Genomic DNA, 18,662 nt, shown 5'->3' with positions numbered 1-18,662 from the left:
CCTATTAAGTGTAACTGACAAAATAAAGCATCAAAACACTGCCCCAGAATTCGACACAGCCACGCCATTTGTTGTTTACAGTCCAGGGCCCTATTCTAGTTTAGGCACTAGCAGACTGAAGAAGAGATGATCCTATCCACTGATACAGTATAACTCTAGGAGTTAAGTTCCTGGAGGCCTTTGGTTCCTTCTTCCTTGCGAAAAAAAAAGTTCAGTACGATTTCCAGCTACAAAGGACGCTTTCATCGTTTCTTAGGAGAAGGGTGGGACCAGGAAAAAGAAGAGGCGTCAATGGGAAGGGGAGGGGAGAGGAGAGGGTGGAGCGCTGGCACACTGGTTCAATTGTTTCGGGAATGTGCGTGCGTCAATGACACGAACATATCTTGAGAAAAAACGCCTTTTGGTAATATAATTGAATATATAACATTAGTTACCATCCTTGTATGAGTACAGTATATCGAATCTGCTGGATAAAAAGAACTTTCATTACTTCCTTCTCTAAACTGATTCACTATGAGTCTCTTGTATGAGATAACACACACACACACACACACACACACACACACACACACACACACGCCACTAACCCTGCCTAATCATATATTCTTGGATCTCTCTCTTCCCCAGTGGGAGACGCCTTGCCCGGGTGTGGGAGGAGGGGGGGTTTGTGTGTCCCGATGATCTGGCGAGCTGTACCAGAGGGGGGTAATGGCCCCCCCTTCCTTTCCCTTTAGGGGGAGAGGAAAAGCTACCCATGCTGGAGGGGTCACCAGTGAGGCTTCCTCCCTAGTGGTTCTGAGGGTTGCTGGTAGAGGTTTTCCTCAGCCTAAGCCTCTGGAGGTGGATTCCCCTCCCACATGTCTGCCATGTTTGGGGTCCCGTGATGCAGGGAAACGGGAGTCATAGAGGTTGATCAATGCTGTACGCTGCAGATAGCAACACACCCCTTTGGTCCTTCATCCAGTTAGACAATTGGCCTGCTTGAGCCCGACCAGGTCAATTGGCTGGTCATTTCTTGGCCAGGACAAGTGGGCACTGGGGAGCCTGGGGGCCTGATGGTACCTATCGTCCTGAAGTCGACCTTGTCTTTGTCCCCTGATGATTATCTGCATATACTCCTCCACTACCCCTGGGGCTGACAGGTGCACTATGCTCTATCTTTGAGCCTCCCCTTGTTGGGCTCCGTGATGGGTGGGGGTGGGGGGGGGGAGAGTGAAGGTGTCCTTTGCTATATAGATATAGCTGCTTCTACACCCATACATAGTGCTTTTGTTGACGACCCTGCATGTTCCGCCTCTGACTCCATAGTAGCCACATTGGAGCCGTACGTCCCTGCCAACCACCGCCAGGCTGCTAATCATCGGCGTGCCCAGCAGCCTACTCAGTCCTCGAGTAATATTAATGAGATGATGCCTGATGTTTCTGATCCCATTTCTTTTGCAAAGTATTATGTTATAAAAGCCACCATCTGTAGGTGTGTGTGTGACCAGTTACAGTTTCGGTTAACTAGCCATATGCTTCATATAGGAATGGTAAGGGAAGGAGTAGGATTATGTGTACTGGATTTAGTCGTTAAGTTCACAAGAGATGTAATGAAGTGAATGGAAACTTGAGGTTGATGGTGGACTTCCACTGTATTAAATGTAGGAGAGTAACCAAACCATTTGATAGTAGAGTATAAGATCCTTGGTGATTGGACTTGAGTCACTGGAGATTGTCAATAAATTTTGCTACCCTGATGATGTCCTCAATGCAGGAGGTGCAAAGCCCACTGCAGGGTGCGCACTAGAAGGAAAAGGTTCAGATAACTACCACCCATTCCAACATCTCGAATGCTTTTGACTGTCCAGAAGAAGGAAGTGTGTTCGGAGCGTCATACTGTATGGCAGGGAAACATGTGTCGTAGAAGAGGAGGAGGCTATGGTGAGACTGCAACGAAACATGAGTGATCTGATGGATATGTGGAGTAAGACTGGATGGGGGGATATCCTTAGAAGGACTGTGAAGGTGGCTAGAAAAGAAGACTGAGACGGTATGAACATGCCGAGGAAACGTACCTGGGAATCAGTGTGGAGAGGTATAAAATTACTGAGGTTCAAGGCCGTCGGTGCAGAAGAAAACATAACATGGGACGAGGTGTAAGTGTGGATAGGATTTAGAGCTGGTGAGAAAAGAGCAAGGTTGAGTACTGTTAGGTGTATCCAGCGTATTCATGTCATATAGGAAACACACGTAAAGTCGAAAATGTGATGCTCATAAGACGATCCTAAAATATTTGGAGTTTTAATGAAATGCCGTACTTACATGTGCACCATTTCAAGAGCTAACTAACAACTAAATTACCATACTGAAGTGATAATTGGAAGAAAAGATCCATCAACACACACACACATACACACACACACACACACACACACACACACACACACACAAATACCTATTTTATTATTATGGTCGACAAATGGGTAGTGGGGTGTATTACTTAGGAAAAGATTTAGATTGGTCAGGGAGGCGATAATGAATAAGAAGCCAAAACGGACGGAATTATCTGTATGGGCTTCCTTACAATGGTGTCGGTAGCACATGGGTGTTTAGGTAATTCATTGGCTATTATATCAGACTACTTTTTATGAAAATGATTAATTAAAAATGTACAAAATGACATACAATCAACAAACTTTTCCAGCGTGCTCCATACAGCGTAACTAAATCTATTACTTTTCTTTTGTCTCGACATGGTTTTAGCTTTTGACCGTAAGATCTATCATAACAACATTATTCACTGCGCAGAAAATGGCGATTTGGGAATGTTTCCACTGAAAATCAGTCAGAAATGGATTTGTGTTTCAGGATATTACTGATGTGGATAGGGGGTTTTACATCACTGTAGACGTGAAAGTGACGGGAGTTGCTGGCTGCAGTAATGACTGGAAACCTGGGTGTCGCACAGGCAGTTCTGAGGGCCATATCTCTCTGGTGGGCACGTGGTCTGATATGTCGAGGACACTTGCTGCAGAAAGTAGCCAGAGTTCCTTCCTCCAACCAGCGGCGGATCCATCGGTACACTGTGGAGAGGCTGGCCCCTGTGGCAAGTGCAATGTTCATGGTATCCACGCCCACCAGCCACAGCCACACGATCCTGGAGCGGTCAGATGGCGACAGTCTACTCTTTACAAGTCTGCCCTCCATCCTCGTATCACTGTTAGGGAGATAAACGGGCCTTGTTTGTCTAAAGTAAAGGAAATTGACCTCTTATAGCCAAGCCAGGCAATTTAAATAAAATCTCTCTGTTACCAGGCACTTATGTTTAAAATACAGTGGTTGTGAAGAGACTCATGACAGCTATATACATGCATACACACATGCATATATTCCTATACATATATTGCTAGGGCTTGTACAAACATGTTCATCTTCACTGGCTAACGTTTCGATACATGAATCTAGCATCATCAGAGCCTAAAACAGAAATGACAAAGGACAATGCATGTAAAATACTTCCTTTCGAAACTCATATTAGTAAATAATAATAATAACGCTTAACACTGCATAGAAGGTTTCACGTGGAAAGTGGACGATCAATAATTATGATGAGAAGTAAATTAAAAGATAGTGTTTTGTCAAAAAATAATATAATATATACATTAGGGTGGTTCTTAAAATATGAAAGTTTGAAAGTTGAGTCTCCCAACCCATTTTGTTCTAATGGACACTTGATATAACTTGACAAATTTTTGTCAAAATATAAATTTATTTAGGGGTCGTGGAGTAGTGCTAAATTTCCATAATTTCCTAAATTTCTGATGAAATTTCTTAAAAAATTCTAAACCATGCATTTTTAGGTATTGAATCACATAGGCAAAATTGTGAAGGAACTCTTAATGTTTACTCTGGCAAATTATGGTCTGTTTCCGACCTAAGGGAAGTGCAGGGGATGGGTTCAACTAGTGGAGTTTTCACGTTCCAGCCTCCAGAGGGGAGGAATGTGGGGATTGCCTGCCAGGCCTAACGCTGCAACTATTGTAGATAATATAGCATGACTGGTTTCTTTCACAAAGCTCTCATTGGATACTGTCATGCCTTTGTGTGAAGCACTCTACCACAACTCAGTTCATATACCAAATAAAATTGATTGAACATGTAAATCAGCTCAGTCAAGTGCGGGACATTCTCTTTGAATCAGGAAATCGTAACCGATGTTCAGCAACAACTTGCAAAAGTACTGTAGTTGTTGTTCGTTGTGCGTGATCTTGCCACAGTACTCTTCGACTAGAGCTACAGCCCACTGCACTGTCGTTCGTCACACAAATTCCTGCAGCGATCTCCTGTGCCATAACGTAAACGTCAATGCCGGGCCAGGACTCTGGATCTTCTTTTAGGAAAGATTTCCTGATTCGCATCTTACCTAAGAATTTATGGGATGCTTGACTTGCGAGATCTCCAAGAGCAACTTTTCCCTGTGGAGCTGGAATGTGTTTGAGAGAGTCATCCTGGCCTATTTGGTCTTCATATCTGTGATGCTCCTACGCTTTTAGTCCACGGACCATTCAAGATCGAAAAGCACTAGAGGTTGAGAGCACTTGCATGGGTGATGTTGAACAGATTCTTCATCAACAATCTGAAGTCCTTTTTCAGCTGTTGTCCAATATGCCTCTTGGAACTCTTCTTTAGGTTTTGCTGCTTTGCGTAGAGCTTCTTCATCTTCTCCACTGAATGGTCTATCCTCTTTGTGGGAACGTTCGTAAAATTCTTTGGCTCGCATCACGACTTGCCGGAGAGCTTCTGCTACAGGCATCTTTTGGTTCAGGTGGAGATGGAGGAAAGTAGAGAGAACTCCTCCATCTGAGGGCATTTTAGCACCAAGCAGCTTATCCTGCCAGTACACCAACATGTATGGAGCCTCCCGCTTCTTCTGTTTTGATGCACGATTCATAATAATCCTTCACTTACTGCAAGACATGATAAAAAATTATTAGGTATAATCACCAGTATACAATGTCACAACATGGATCCCATACGTGTTATGCCAGCTTGTCTGGCCGATCAAAGTTTCTCCCTTGAACACTAGGGACTTGCACATACACAGCCAGGACACAAGATAAGTTCCAGCAACACTGCATACATGTTGTGCGGTTTCTCCGGATACCGCGCTGATTCATCATGACTCGAGCTGGGATGCTCAGAGTTTTCACAGTTGAAGAAGAAAATGTTAATAATAGGCTAATGATCATTACACCTGGGGAAATTATGGTGATGCAATGCATGTAGCAGGCCAAATTAAAGAGTGGCATGTGATATCCAGTGAAAGCTTTAAAGGGAAACTAATCACGTTATAGTTATTATCTACAGCAGTTGCCGAGCTACTGTAGGCCTGGCAGGCGTTCCCCAACCTCCTCGTGCCTAGCGGCCGGAACATGAAAGCCCCAGTAGTTGAACCCATCCCATGCGCTTCCCTGGGTCGGAAACAGACCAAAATTTGCCGTAGTAAACATTAAGAGCTCCTTCACAATTTTGCTTTTGTGATCCAATACCAAATATTGCGTGGTTCAGAAGTTATTTTGAAATTTCATCAGAAATTTAGGAAATGCTGAAACCTTAGCCCTGTTACGCGACCTCCAAATAAGTTTATATTTTCAAAAAATATTTTCATGTTACATGAGGTATCCATTAAGGCAAAATGAGGGGTTGTGAGACTCAACTTTCAAACTTTCATTTTTTTAGGAACCACCTTAATATCTATCTATCTATCTATCTATATATTGTTACGTCCCCGTCCCACACTGCCACAGGCTCCAACAGCAGTAGATCAGTATAGGAAGGACGTTGCCCAGTGAGTTGTTCTTCCTAGAGGCAGCATTTCGGTGTGCAACAAGACCAACTGAGGCGTTGTAATTATATGCTGGCTTCTTAAGTTCACTCTCTTTATATTCCAAACAATTACACTTAGTGCTTTCCAATTTCACTTCATTATTTTCACAAGTACCGGAGATAATCTTCACACACTGCAATTACACTTAATGCCTGCCAACAACACTTCTTTATTTTCACAAGTACCGAAGATATACAACCTTCGCTAACTGCACTGACACTGAACTACGCTCAAACTGAACTGAAAACTGACTGCAACTGCTCTAGTCACTTCCCCATCCTTTTATAAGCTTCCTATACTCTAGCATGATCTACATTCTAGGAGAAACAACAGTTGCCACCTCAGAGACATCCGAAATACGATAGAGTTTTCTTACATTACATAACACTGTAAATTATTTAGCATACAAACTGAGATCAAAGAACATAATTTAATAAACAATCATATAATTAAAACATTATAGAGAAAATGAGCATAAAAATTAATATTTAACTTACAAAATAACTACGCTCACAAACAGCAGGTTAACTAGCAGCTCTGACTCGTAATGGAAGAATGGAACTACGAGAAAAAATCGGGAATTCTCCAGCACAATCTAATTAGCAATCCGTCTTCTCAACACTACCCCCTCCCTAATCCTTTTGTAATGACGACAAAACTACACAGTGTATACAGACATAGTCCATTATCCAAATTAAACATTTAATTATACACAAAGTAATACTTCAACTTATCAGGTCCTCTCCTATGCCGCTTCTGACGACGTCCCTGCTTCTTCGCATAGTCCCCTCCTCCTGGAATGTCTTGGTCCTCTTCCTGATGCACTTCTCTTGGGAAACTGTCACCATCCTCTTGTACTTCAGTTCGTTGGTCTTTCTCAGCATCCTCGGCTGTGGAAGAGCATGATTCCTCAGAGACATCCCAGCTGTACTGTCCTGGCCCATAGTACTGCCACAGACGATTCACGTGTACTACCTTTGGGCGATATTTCCTTCCTTCCCAAATCCGGTACGTTATGTCTGATAGACAGTCCAACACAGTGTAACGCCAGTCTCATGGGCTTTGCAGCTTTGGTGACTGTCCCTTCCTTCGTTGAGGATTGTATAACCAAACTTGGTCACCATCCTTGAAGCTCACCAGACTTGCCTTGGCATCATATTTGCACTTCATCATCTCTCCTGAAAACTTAAGGGCTCCTCGCAGTTGATGATGTACCTCAGCCAGCCATACCTAAACATGCTTTGCATAGCTCAATGTGTCTGTAGGCAGCTCTTCACCAGGTGGTCTTCCCATTAACAAGTCAGCAGGTAAGTGTAACTTGTGGCCCAATATCAGTTTTGCAGGGGTGTAGCCGGTAGACTCATGGGATGCAGACTGATATGCCATCAGCAGCGCAGGTAACTTCTGGTCCCATTCCGTTTGTTCCTCTACACAGTACTTGTCCAGTTCTTATTCCAGGGTCCAGTTGAATTTTTCCACCATCCCATCTGACTGTGGCCTTAGTGGGGTCGTCCTGGTCTTCTTGATCCCCAGTAACTTGTAGCACTCACGGAACACAGCAGACTCAAAGTTTCTACGCTGGTCTGAATGTAGCTCTTGTGGCATCCCAAAACGACAGAAAAACTGGTCAACCAGCACCTGAGCAAGAGTCACAGCCTCTTGATCGGGGATGGCATAGACTTCTGGCCACTTTGTGAAGTAGTCCATGGCAACACATATATACTGGTTTCCTCTCTCAGTGAGTGGCAAAGGTCCAGCAATGTCCACAGCGACTCTTTCCATCGGTGCACCCACTTGGTACAGCTGGAGAGGGGTGCAACCACGTTTCTTGGGTCCCAACTTGGCACATCACAGGCTCGACACCACTCTTCAACATTCTGACGCATGCCAGTCCAGTAGAACCTCTGTCGCAGCCGGCTTAGAGTTTTCTTCACTCCCAGGTGCCCACTAATGATCTGGTTATGAGACTCATCCAAGATCCCAGGCCTCATCTTCTTCGGAACCACCAGTTGCCAATACTTGCTGATGCACTGGGTGTCTCCCACTGACGCTCCAATAGTCCGTTGTTGAGACGAAGAAGGTCCCACCGGCTCCAGGAGCTCTTGGCTGCAAGGCTTAACCTGGAAACGTCTTCCCATGATGGTCGCACTGTACTCCACTGCAGCCACTCTAGTACTGGTTGGAAATCTGCATCCTCCATCTGCATCCTTTTCAGGTCTTCCACATCTGACGCTGGCCCTGTCACTGCGGTACAGCTGCATTTCTTACTATGATCTCTTTTATTACACTGCCAGCACTGTGGGTCACAAGGCTGACGACTCAGGCTGTCAGCATTGCCATGTACCTACCCAGAACAGTGCTGAACCTCATAGTTGTGCTGGTCCAGCTTCCCGGGCAAGCATGCCCGTTGTCCTTCCAGATTCTTTAGCATCTTCTGCCACTTGAGTGCTGCGTGGTCCATCCTGATGATGAAGCAGGACATCCTGATGATGGACAAGTAGGGCTGGAGGAAATCAAGGCCCTTCATCACTGCCAAAAGCTCCTTATAGGTTGCACACTAGTTCTGCTCGGGTGGGTTGAGCTTCTGCTGTAATAAGCCCCCACGTACTCCTCGTCATCTTTCTTCTGCGACAGGACTCCACCAATACCATGGTCACTAGCATCACAGTACAGAATGAATGGCTGACCCTGATCTGGATGTGGCATTACTGGAGAGCTTGCCAATGCATGCTTGAGTTCATCGAAGGTCTTCTGAGTCACTGCAGTCCACATAAACTTCTGCCTCTTCCCCAACAACTTTTTGCAGAGGTGCAGCTATCGTTGCAAAGTCCTTGACAAAACGCCGATAGTAGGTGCACAAGCCCAGGAAATTCCACAGCTCTTTCACACAAGTTGGAACAGGCCAGTTTTCCACTGCTGCCTCCTTCTCTGGGTCAGTACGGACACCGCCATAGCCTACAATGTGTCCCAGATACGTCACTTCCTTCTGGAACAAGTAGCACTTCTTGGGAATCAGCTTTAGGTACACTGATCGGATATTGTTGAACACCTCTGACAGCCTCTTCAATTCCAGGTTGAAAGTCCATCCAAACACAATTACATCGTCCAGATAGATGAAAGCTGTCTGCCTGTGCAGGCCTTCCAGTACGCGATCCATGAGACGCTCAAAAGTAGCAGGGGCATTGCATAGGCCAAATGGCATCAATTTAAACTGCCATAAACACCGCCCGTATGAAAAGGTTGTTTTCTCCTTGTTCTTCTTTGCAATCTTGACCTGATGATATCCTTCCTTCATGTCTAGGATGGAGAACCAATTGACACCTGACCGAGCATCCAGGGTGTCATCAGTTCTTGGCAAGGGGTATGCATCCTTCACTGTCACTTCATTCAGGGCTCTATAATCTACACAGCACCTTACTGAGCCATCCTTCTTCCTTACCAGAACCACTGCTGATGCCCAAGGACTGCTGGACTTTTCAATCACTCCTTGACTGAAGACTCTGCATCACCTTATCCTTTTCTTGCCATTGGGTTGGCACCATCCTCCACTCTGGCTGTTTAATCAGGCAGTGATCCCAGGCGTCTATACTATGCTCCACAAGATCAGTGCATCCCAGGCCTAGGTCTCTGGTGGCGAAGACACGAGCAAACTTCGTCAGCAGCTGCCCCAACTTCAGCACGTGTGAGTCATCCAGGCATTGGTAATGCCTTGAAAATAGGTCTTGTAAGTGGTCTGGCAGATACCCCACTCCTTTTACAGGCCTTTCTCTGATGCCATTCAGGGTCCACTGCCTGGCATAGTCTCAGAATTTCTCCCTCGTTGAACTTCTGTGGCTCACGGGAGAAATTGGCCACCACAACTGGCACTTCACCTGTACCTGTTTCCACCAGTGTTCTCCCCACCATCACTCTGGCCTTCGCCTTGTACCTACATCAGGCTCCACTACCCCTAGACAGCTGTCATAAGAGCCACTCACCTTGCAATGGAGCAATAATTCTAGTCTTGGGGGTATTACTGTAGTGCTGAGCGCCCTCAGCTCGCCACCAGAACTGGTACGTCTCACTGCCGTGACAGGAGCCGATCTTCCTCGAACCTTCAGCTTCATGGAGCAACGGCCCAGCTCACATCCCATGGACATCAGATAGCCCAGACCAAGAAGGCAAGGATCCTCCATTTCGGCTACATATACTGGAAGCGTGGCCTCTTGCCCTGCCACTTCAGTCTGGACGTCCAAGGGTCCCCTCAGTTCTGTACGGTGCTCAGTTACGCCACACAGTTGTTCTGATGACTCAGGCAGATACCGATGATGTAACACATCAGGCCTCACAAAAGTCTGCTCTGGGACTGAATCATTCACCAGGAAACACTTCTTTCCGTCTATCCTTCCGTCTATTTGCACACTGTCGATCGCAGCTGTTGATTGACCAGTTTTTCTGTCATTCCTTGGTTATTTCTTTTAATATAGAAAAACATCCTATAACATCAACTGAACAATTAATGTAGAGTTTGTCTATCTAATATCTCGGAAGCTGCAAGTTAAAATTTGACCAAATTTTGCTCATCTTCCACATTTGTGGTCTGTAGGTGATTTGCCAAGTTTGACCTAAACTCAAATTTTCTAAAGGGGTATTGTGGCCCCTAGCAGCTGTCCACAATGATGCTAAATTCTGTGTGCACTGACAACGCAACGGGCCATTTCCTTGGAGTTTCATGCATTTTCACGGTAGCAAGTGCTTTGCCTGAGGCTGTGTCAATGCATTAATCGTTGGCCTCGAGCACGGCTAAGTAGGGTTCAGAAATGGCTTTTATTTGGGCAAGTGCTGAGTGGCCCATAGGGCATTGAGGCGCTTGTATATTTCCCATTATACCGAGAAGACAAATACCCCTATGATTGCCACACATTTCTGTTTATTTACCTTCGTATAATAGTTATTTATCTCCTTCAGCCCGAGGACCTCATTTCTAGTTTGTTGAAGATGTTGACCGATTTTTTTTTTTTTATGCAAGGAAGAAGGAACCAAAGATTAGAACCTTTAAGATTGTTTCCTCCAAGAAAAAAAAAAAAAGAGCCAAATTCAAGATGCGTTCATTTCTAGATACCTGGACCCATTGTGTTTAAAAGACTGGAGGTCATAGGCAGAAGGAAGTAAAAAGCGAGGCAGTTTCAGGGTTGACTTGCTGCGTATAAGGACTGGGAATATCAATATTAACTCTTGCATTAGAGAGCAAGGAAACAAAAGATAATCTCGAAATGAAGGGTTACGGGAGGGTAGATGTGGGTATTTCAGTTACAGAATCTGTCTTGTAAACAATAAAATAGTGTGGCAGTAGCAAGAATAAACTAAAGAAGATGTCTCCATATTAAATAGGTTAGTGCTAGGGAGATGGGATTTGCTACACTAGAATATAAACCCATAATATATAGTTATTTCTTTCACCACGCTGACGTATTTTATCTTCATTCTTGCTGGCTTCGGACAATTTAATTCAGTGCAGGAGTGGTTATAAAAATATGTATTCAACCCAACCAGTTCGAAACTCCTTTAGTATGATGAGTAAAATCGCTCTAAGGTGGCAGGAAAAACGTATAAAATGATCTCGAGCAGAAGGCGTCACAGGTTGCATCAGCTCAACAGAAAATGAAGTCTTGTTCGCTGGCATTATCTTACCTTCGATTTTCTGCTGATTTTATGCACTTGATGAGAGATTTTTGGACTGAGGTGAAAGATATACCTCTCAATAGCCTCATCAATACGGAGACTTGAATAAAACTGCCTGGAAATAGCGAGAATCAACGAAGAAAGCATCAAAGGACTCAAGAGGGCGAGGATGATGTGGACAGGCGACTGGATGCACTAAAATATTTAAGTTTATTTCAGTGTTCGCCAGTTCAGCCTGAGGGAGTCTATTTTGTTTTAATTCTGTTGCCGTCCTCAGGTGGATTTATTAATTTCATGAAAGAAATTTTGTACTGAAGAGCAAAAAGAAAACTGTATGATTCATTAATTCGCGATGACTCTCCTAAATGGAAAAGTCTAAAGGTAGCAACAACAACAATAACAACAACAACATCAATAATAATAATAATAATAATAATAATAATAATAAATAAACTAGAACACCACAAAATTTTCCAGGGACAAGTTTGAAAGAGAAAAACTTCCCACAACCATCGCCTGCAAAACACCGAGCTCTAAAGGCACCTTGAGGTCAAAGTCACTGATCGCTGTGCATGTCACCTTAGATCATCACAGTCTATAAGTCCATCTAGTTTGGTGGCTCAAGCTTTCATGGAGAATTAAGTGACATTCGGAATACCCAGAAAAGTCCCAATTTTTAACCCCAGGCGATCTGAAAGAAGATCTAAGCTGTTGGAACCACACTCCTTTCCGCACTTCGGCCACTTTAAGGCTACACTGCGGTAAAATTTCAGCATCCTAGCTTATGCGGTTCTTGAGAGGGCGGGGCTGGCTCGCTTTTCTGTGTTCCGGATAATACCCAGAGATTCCATTGACTGATTGCCACCATATTTGGCCAAAAGAAACTGTCAGCTGCCCGACTTAAGCAAGTTTCAAGGCTCTGGGTCAAAAAGCCTTTGAAATATCGAAATTAAATGTAATAATAATAATCTATCTATCTATTGCCAGACGCCTCAATCCCGTTTGGGGTGGCCACAAACAAATCGCCTCCAAGTCGCCCTGTCCCCCGCCATTTCACTGCCCTGCTCCCACCTCACACCCCCCTCTCTCATATACCTCTCCACCCCATCACTCCATCTCATCCTCGGCCTCCCCCTCCCTCTTCCCCCCTCCACCTCATTCACATACACTCTCTTCTTCAGTCTTTCACTCTCCATCCTCTCCACATATTTTAATAATAATAATAATAATAATAATAATAAGAAAAATAACAATAATAGTAGTCATAATAATTAAAATGATAAAAAGACCCCCAGAGCGATGTGGGAAGTTTTAATAATAATAATAATCATAATAATCCATCCATCCATTGCCATATGCCATGTATCCCAAACGGGGTGGCCAAGGGCTTAGAGTTAATTGTTTTACAGGGAGGGGCACTAATCCTCCACCAACCCCACTTTACACGTAGGGATGCCAACAGCATCTGGTGTTCCCAGGCGGTCACCCATCCAAGTACTAACCAGACCCAACGTTGTTTAACTTCGCTGAACGGACGGGAAGCGGTGTACTCAACGTGGTTAATAATAATAATAATAACAACAAAGCAGTAAGGTGTCAGGGTATAAAAGAGGTTAGCCTGAATCAATAGCATAACATCATATTTAAGACCTCACCTCCAGACCATTTTATTTCAACTTAAGGGAACGGCTATCACTGACAGATTTATGAAGGATGTATCTAACCTCTGCATTTCCAAACTTCTCTCCAAGTTTGAAAAAAAAAAAAAATAAAAGTAGTGTTAAAAAATAGACATGGTAATAACCAATAAATTCTTCAACCCGTTTTAGTTTTCTTCTGCATTTCGGCGCTTCTTTTCAAATTAGCGCGAGAATATTTGAACAGGAAGGACTGGAAAGCTTCATTAACTCATCCGGTATAAGATATTTTTTCCTAGACACAGTATAATCGTCTGGGGTTTCAAATAATCCCATACTTAAACCAGGCGTAATTGAATAAAAGAAAAGGGATTATATCGACATTGTATCGATAATGTAAACTAAAGATTGTTAACACCTTCACTACGAGGAACGTATTGTATATTTCAAAACGTGGACGAGGCTTTACGCGGTGTGTGGTTGGTGGAGATTGTGTGTGAGATTTCCCTGTATGTGTGCCCAATGCAAAAAGTGTACGACAGAAAACGCGGCATCGAAGTGAAGGGCATGAGGTGTAACATGCAAAATTAATCGCCAATAAAGTTGTGCTACGAATTTTTTGATGCCAAAGAGAGTATGTCTGAATTTAATAGTGTAAGAACTTAGTCAATATTAAGAATACAAATAACGTCTGTCTGATATCAACATTCAGTGCCCTACATCAGTAACACACACACACACACACACACACACACACACACACACACACACACACACTAATATACAAAACAATCGCTTCGTTTAGGTGTAACACAGGAAGCCAGTCACAAAGAAATAATGTCCTGCGATGTTTCCTTTGCCAACGAGAAAACGATTTTAGGTCTTACCCCTGCAGAGGAGTGGCCAGAAATGTGTCTTGTTGCGTCCCCTCTTTGCTTATATAATATGTGTGGGGTGCGTCACTCTCCCGTCACCCTCCTCCCTCTCTCTCTCCCTCTCTCTCTTAGCATATCTATACGCAGAGGGGGAGAAGGGAGGCAGGATCGGACGCTTCTGCTTCCCCCTCCACAACTCTCTTTCTCCCTCACTCTTCCCCATCCCTACGTCTCAGCAGTGACACTATTTGTAGTTATTTGTGACATGCATTTTTTTTTTAAAGATTACGGCGACTATAGGAAGCTGGGAAATTTGGTATTGTTTAGTGTAACCCCTTCATATCTAAAGGTCCTCGTTAGGTTGAGTAAAATCGTCTGGTTGCACCAAGGATATGCTGATCCCCTCCATCCCAGTGGCTTACTTTTTGTCAAGTTCGTGCTCTCTTCATATGTTCTTTTTTAATGAACTTGGTAAAAACTTTAATCCCTTCAATACGGTGACATCCTTTGTACTTCAGGCTGGCTGTCTATATCTAGACCATTATTTTGTTTTAATTTAGGGGAGAAATTAATCATTTCATCATGCTCAGTCTTTGTATTTTATTCTTGCTATTTCCATATGATTATTATAAATCAGCTCAGAAAAGATATTCCTGTTGCAAGGATTAATCACATTAATAACACATTCGTTACTGATACTGTATATATATATATAGATATATATATATATATATATATATATAGATATATATATATATATTGTTTATAAAGGTTCCAGCATACTTGCATGAGTCGGCCTTGGTCACCCAAGAGCGGCTCTGCCCACTGCCTTGGTGTAACATACAATACATCAATGTCATTCAAACAACACATCACAAACATTAAAAATAAAATAACACCAAGACTCAATGCCTTGAGGTCACTTGCCCATACAACATTCGGACACAACAAAGAAACCACCACCACAGTATACAAACAATACATACGTTCAGTGCTGAATTATGCAAGCCCTGCCTGGGCTTCTAACCTGACCAAAACACACTACAACACTCTACAGACCATACAGAACAAGGCCCTAAAAATAATCACAGGCTGCACAGCTACTTCACTCACAGACCACCTACATCAAGAAACCAAAGTCCTCAAAGTCAAGGATCACCTAGACATGAGAGGCACCCAGTTTCTTGCTGCAGCCTCCACAAACCCACAACATCCACTATATTATATGGCAGCACATCCACCCACATCAAGGAACATCAAAACAACACCCAGCACACGATACCATACACAAATACTGTCATCTCTTCCCCTTCGCCCACCTCAGACCAGCTTCCAGAAGCATATCCACACTCAGATCACTCGCCGCTCCATTCGGTCACTTAAAGACAACACACAGCTGCATGCACGGCCTCCTGACATCCACCCTTCTGAATCCTATCTTCCTCGTGAGGACAGGGTCCACCTGGCCAGGCTGAGATGTGGGCACCATCCAGCCCTCTTAAGCTACCAGAAGAGGCTGGATGACTCCGTCGCTGATGTCTGTCCAGGATGCAACACAGCACCCCATACTATTAGGCACATTATGGAAGACTGCATTGCACACAATCACCTACGCCAACAACACAACATACACTCTTTGAGAGCTCTGTGGGAAAGCCCTGTCTCGGCCATGGCCTTCCTAAGGGACTCGGGGCTGTTCGGCCAGACTGCCTAGGAAACAACAACTACTACTACTACTACTGCCTGATCTCTGGCAGCCTCCCTGTTCAGTCCCTTATTCCAGGGGTCACGCACTATGACCTCGTCCCTGGTCTTTTTTGTTCTGCCTCTTAAAATACTACCTCCAAAGTTCACATTTCTAACTTTCCGCAACTAACTGCCATTCTATTTACATTCAATATGCCCATACCATCTCAACCTACCCCTCCTCCTCATAGCACTACTGGTACATAGAAGTCCCATGCTTCCTCTCAGCTCTACAGCCACAATCCTTGACCCCCATGCCTTGCATTCAAGGATGCAATACACATCCATCTAATCATTGTCATTACTCTTCGTTTGAGCTTACGAATATCCTCTTCCTTTACTTCCCAGGTCACACAAAAATACAGCATTACACATCTAATGCAAGCATCAAGCAAACACCCTTTAGCACGAAAGGAGAACCTTTTCAGTGTTGAGAGAGGCAACGTTCCCTGAACTTCCTCCAACGATTCTCTGCCCTAGCTACACCAGCCTTACCACCAACATATGACGTGTTCCCCAAATAACGAAACTCCTCCACACACTGAAGAGACTCTTCAGCGAGATCAATTCTTTCACTCCTGACAATCTCTACTTGCTCTCTCTAACACATCACACACACAAAATCAGTATTGATTCCGAGCCTGTCTCTAATATCACTACATTATTATACACCCACTTATCACAAACACTGCACAAGATCCAGTTATTTCCCACACTCTTGTGGCAAACTGCACATGGCCACATTCCCTCTCCTTTGACCGTAACGCCACCAACCCTTGATATCACCCTTGTTTTATCTGCATTTACTATCAGACCCTTGTGCCCCATGCCATCTCTCCATTTCCTAAATCTTTCCATCACCTCCCCTTCGTTCTCTGCAATCAACACCAAGTCTTCACTATGCAATATCTCCCATGGAAGTCGGTTTCTGAAGCCACGAGAGAGAACTTCAAGCACCATGACAAACAATAAGGAGCTCAAGACCGACCCCTGATGCACACCAGCATTCACGGAAAACTTGTCGCTCAAATCTCCATTAACTCTCACCGGGGTGCGAGCACGCACATCCATAGCTATAGCCACTCTGACTAGCTGCTCCTCATTCCCAGGCTCTATCATTGCCCACTTCACCTCCTCCCTAGGGACTCTGTCAGAAGTCTTTTCCAAATCAACAAAAACAAAGTTCATGTCCCTTTCTTTTCATTTATATATATAAATGCCAAACCGGAAGAGGGGCCTGATCAGTGACATAGATCCAGGTTTCGATTCCGGTAAACCCCCCAGTTACCCCTGGGGGTAGGGGGGTTTCAAGAATACTCCCCCAGTATCCCTGCTTGTCGTACGAGGCGACTAAAAGGGTTGGTGGTGGGTTAGTGCCCCACCCCGTAAAAAGAACTAACTAAAAAAGCAAATAAAGCGCCTCGGACCCGGACGGACCATACGTTGACGACTAAGGAACGGACAAAGGACATTCTGAGAGTAGGAACGTGGAATGTGAGAGGAGTGAATGATGAAGTGAAAGAGAGAGAGATTGTCCAGATGCTTGAGGATGCAAAAGTGGATATATGTGGATTGACTGAAACTAAATGGAAAGGTGAAAGGATGAGAGAATGGGAATACGGTGTAGGTATATGTGCGGGAGTCAGTGAGAATGAGAGGGCAAGAGAGGGAGTATGTCTGATGATAAGCAAGAAGTGGAAGGAGAATATAAGAGAGTATGGAACAGTGGGTGCAAGGATTGTATGGGTGAGGATGAAAGTAGGTATACAAGCATGGGCGATTGTATGTGTGTATGCTCCAACAGAGGATCGAGTGGCAAGAGTGAAAGATGAGTTTTGGGCGAGAGTAGAAGCATGTATGGACAAGTTTGAGAGGAGCGAGAGAGTGCTGTTGATTGGAGACATGAATGGCAAAGTCGGGAATGTACGAGTGGATGGAGTGGTTGGTCAGTGGGGTGTGCCAGCGGAAGTAGATGGGAATGGTAGTGCTTTGGTGGACATCTGTGCTGGTAAGGGGTTGGCAATAGCCAACACCTACTTTCGTCATAAGATGATCCACCGGTATACATGGAGAGTAATGAGGAGGATGGATGGTGAACTTGTTGAACGAAAGGCAATGATAGACTACGTGTGTGTGGATGAGCGAATGAGAAGACAAGTGTTGGATGCAAGGGTGTGGAGAGGGTGGGGGAATGGAGTCTCGGACCATCACTTAGTGATGGCCAAGGTAGAGCTGCAAAGAAAGTGGTTGAGGAGGCGAAGGGGAAGACAGGAGGAAGCAGCTCCTGTGAGAAGAGTGGAGAAATTGCAAGATAGTGAGAAGAGGACAGAGTATAAGAGCATAGTGGAAGAAAGATTGGGAAGGTATGAGCTAGAGCAGATGGAAGGGGTGGAAGACGTATGTAAGATATTCACGGAAGAGATAAGCGCAGCGTGTGAGGCGGTTTGTGGAGTGAGGAGGAGATGCAAGGGTGTGCAAGGGACAGCATGGTGGAATGATGAGGTGAAACGAGCTGTGGAACAAAAGAAGAAGGCATATGGTGAATGGTTGGCGAGTAGAGGTAGGGGAGAAGATGAGAGAGAGAAGAGAGAGGTATATGTGAGCAGGAGAAGGGACGTTAAGAGACTGGTGAAGGAGAGTAAGAAGAAAGTGGATGAAGAGTTTGGGAGGAATCTGAGTGTGAAATGGAGGGAGAGTAAGAAATTGTTTTGGAAGGAGGTAAAGAAAGTAAGGCAGTGTGAAAGGGGAAATAGTAGTCGAGTCATAGATAGGAATAACAGATTGTTGGTGGAGAAGAGAGAGAAATTGAGGAGATGGAAGGAGCACTTTGAGGATTTGTTGAATGTAGAGAGTGAGAGCAGTGTGAGTATAAGT

The 18,662-nt window shown here is 44.3% G+C and overlaps 1 pseudogene; it reads right to left on the bottom strand.

Moving 5' to 3' along the window:
- Positions 1–12,983: 12,983 nt before the first annotated feature.
- On the bottom strand, positions 12,984–13,100 carry LOC145401815 (5S ribosomal RNA; annotated as a pseudogene).
- Between the last annotated feature and the right edge of the window lie 5,562 nt (positions 13,101–18,662).

The sequence above is a fragment of the Coenobita brevimanus genome, chromosome 56 (assembly GCF_032717465.1).
Source record: "Coenobita brevimanus isolate Jiangsu-jjx chromosome 56, ASM3271746v2, whole genome shotgun sequence".
Lineage (NCBI taxonomy): Eukaryota > Metazoa > Arthropoda > Malacostraca > Decapoda > Coenobitidae > Coenobita > Coenobita brevimanus.
The sequence above is the reverse complement of the archived record's forward strand: the minus strand, read 5'-3'. Positions and strand labels throughout refer to the sequence as shown.